Source organism: Aplysia californica, unplaced genomic scaffold (assembly GCF_000002075.1).
Source record: "Aplysia californica isolate F4 #8 unplaced genomic scaffold, AplCal3.0 scaffold00123, whole genome shotgun sequence".
Lineage (NCBI taxonomy): Eukaryota > Metazoa > Mollusca > Gastropoda > Aplysiida > Aplysiidae > Aplysia > Aplysia californica.
In genome coordinates, this window is record NW_004797393.1 from 94,621 (window position 1) to 97,810 (window position 3,190).

Genomic DNA, 3,190 nt, shown 5'->3' on the forward strand with positions numbered 1-3,190 from the left:
CTCTTTTTTTTTTTTTTTCAAAAACTTCAGCCATAAAAAAAAATGACGTGTGCGCTTGTGGAAAGACGCTGACTATTTCTCAGGACGTGAGCACCTCCTTTCTTTTTGTGACGGGCACAAATATATTTGTAACTTGTAACTCGTAACTTGTTGAGGTTTCTCTGTTTTTTATGTTTTATGTATAATCCAGTCTTTTTTGTGATGGGTTTTTTTTTTCTTTAAAATGTGTGTAAGTTGTAATGTGAAACTAAGTAGCTAGCTTATTGTTGCCATGGAAATGATGCTTTATTCATTTAAGTTTAAGAGTTTAACCAATGGCAGATTTGGTGTTGAGGTTTCCGCTTGATGTTTTGAGCATTTTTAGATTAGTCTTACAACTCATACGTGTATAATGCCAGCCAGCTGTTCAGAAGCTCTAAACCCCTTTTTCTTTCTTTTTTTATCCTTTTATTTTCTATATTGCCGTATCGCCATCATCATCTATTGGACCGGTTGCAATTGCTCGAAGAGAATTTCATCGAAATTTAAATTCTATGTATTGGAAAAAAAATTAATTTTTTACTGTGTAGGTACAAATAAGACTGAAGTCCATTTACTTTTACCAATTTCCTGAAAAATGGAGCTGCTTTCTGGGCTTAGAATCTCTGAACAGCTTGTGGACGATAATTAAGTTATTGTGTTGATTAACCGTAGTGTGTCTAGATAGATAGAGGCATGCATGTGTATCTCACGACTTTGTGTGTGCTCTGTGTCACTGCTTACTGTGAGAAAACTGACGCCTTTACGTATCGGAAAAAAGAAAGGCATTAATTGGTCTCTTTTAAGTACAAGAAGGCTATCCTGAAAAATGCTGTTTTGAGAAAATGGAAGTGTTTGCCCCTTGTTCGGTTTCTTTAAAAGACAAGAAGAGTTTTCTCTATAACAAAACAAATATACTCACCAATTAAACTTAACTTCTCCTATAGGTAGGGCAATGCCCACTTTTGTTGCAGATCAAGATTTCTGGAAACCCCCGAAATCTGGGTTAGCCTGCTTGTCCTTAAAAGCAACCAATTGTAATCTAATGCTTTTCACAAGAATCTACCAATTTTGATTGTGCAGCTATTTTTTTACTCGTTATTTTAATGTTCGTTTACTTACTTGGGGATAAAGTCCTTTTTACCTATCAAACATCTGTCGTCCTTATCTCCCCTCCTTCTTTTTTGTGTTTGTTACTCTCCTGTAACACGTAATCTATTCTTCGGCACTTATATGACCTTATTGTGTTGCAAGTGCTGCAAAACTCGTACTAAAACTGAAAAAAACGCTTACTAAACTAAAACGACTGTCCTAAAACGTTTTCAGTTTCCGGAGACGCTTTCAGCATTGGCTGACACTGTACTACGAGCCCTCAAACACTAACAGTAACGACATATTGACAAGATCGTTCCATGTCCTGGCTAGATACATATTCTCCTCCACCAGGGCAGCGCTGCTGGCTGAAGTTGTCTTTATCAGGCCATTCCCAAAGGGGGGGGGGATATTAACATGTTCTTATGCACAGTAGAATTTTAAATGAGCTTTAATTTATCAATGCCATGCTCATACTGTGCCGGAACAACATCGGGGGGAATGCTGCTTTTTCTTTCCTCATCCTTACTATGGTCATTTTTCCTTCATTTCTTTTGTATGTTTGTCACACTCTCTTGTGAACTGCTATTTCTGGGATGCCTAGTTAGTCGAAGCTGACTTTGTGCTGTTGAGGCTAGAGAGGTGAGCAGAGTAAGCCTGGTTCCCCTTTTGGACTTCTCTGTTGACATCCACCCCTTGGCGCTCATTTGACCCTATGCAGTAGCACGCGCCGTAAAATCTTAGTAGAACTACTAAAGATACATATTCTCACGAAGGTGAAGTGAGTTAAACATGTGGATGGTGTCTTTCTCGTGGACAAAACTTTTGGCAGGAACTGGAATTTGAACGTGCTACCCTACAGTAGTGAGTCCAGGAGCCCGCACATCGGACTGCCAACTCCACCGTTGCTGTGTGGCCGTGTAGTGTGCATGGAGCGTTCAGTTCTTGTCTTAAGCACCGGTTACACGCAACGATAAATTGTACAAAAACTAGACGATCTATCGATCATGAGACAAATCGTCACGTGTAACCACAAAATTGTACAAAGTTTTGGACGATTGGACAGTGGCTTGGAGACTCGGTCAATAAATCAAGTGCTGCTTGACATTTTCCGTGCGATCACGGTCAGATTTGGGGGAGACGCGCTGAGAACTAGAATCACTTAAAACTTTGCCGCCGCGCAGGATTAAATAAAGGGCTCAAAATTTTGTAATAATTATCGCAGGTAAAAACTGATTTCATATTCGGAATCAGCATCTCAAAGTAAGCAATGATGCTCTCGGGGACCTGATTTGATGCGTTATTATGTAAATTTTAGCAGTTTTATTATTTTAGTTGATCATCAATGGTGAAGTTGTGTATCAAGGTCACCCGGTGCGTAGCACATCTGCAGTCATGTCAATGACAAGGAATCTCCCTGATCGAAAGAAAACTGGACGATAGATTGGAACGTCTAAACGGACTACGCAGCTCGATAAAACCTACAGTTCTCTCTTTCGACGAATCTGACCCAATTTATCGTTGCGTGTAACCGGGGCTATAGCAGCGTAGTATAACATCCTAGATCGTACAATATGACGCATTTTCGGTTCATTAGGAAGCGCACGTGGTGCAGGGTGAGAAAGGCAATGGTGATGTTGAGGAAGTGCTCCCTCTAACTCAACGTATGCTAGATAAAAGGCAAAAAGGGGGAGGTTGGGGAGGGGATGTTGCACTTACATGACCATCTCTCTCTCTCTCTCTCTCTCTCTCTCTCTCTCTCTCTCTCTCTCTCTCGTGCCCTTTTTAACTCTCTGTGGAGCATAGGCCGTCAACAACATTTCTCCAGCGAAACCTGTGCTATGCATCATTTTCTAGCCGTTTCCATGATGTAGGGGGAAGATTTAGTTGCACAATCAAAATTAGATAACACTTGTGGATTATTTTCGAGATATTATAACAAATCAGCCCCGTAATGAATCAGCACTTTAACGCATCAAGCTAACCTGACACAATCTGTCTTGGTTGCAGTGTATACTAATGCCGGTATTATTCCCACCCCTACCCCCCCTACCCCCAACGCCCCGCTCCCACACACTCC

The 3,190-nt window shown here is 40.9% G+C and overlaps 1 protein-coding gene across 3 annotated transcripts in view; it reads left to right on the top strand.

Moving 5' to 3' along the window:
• Positions 1-3,190, top strand: part of LOC101854318 — a 65,748-nt gene that overhangs the window by 59,259 nt on the left and 3,299 nt on the right. The window lies entirely within an intron of this gene.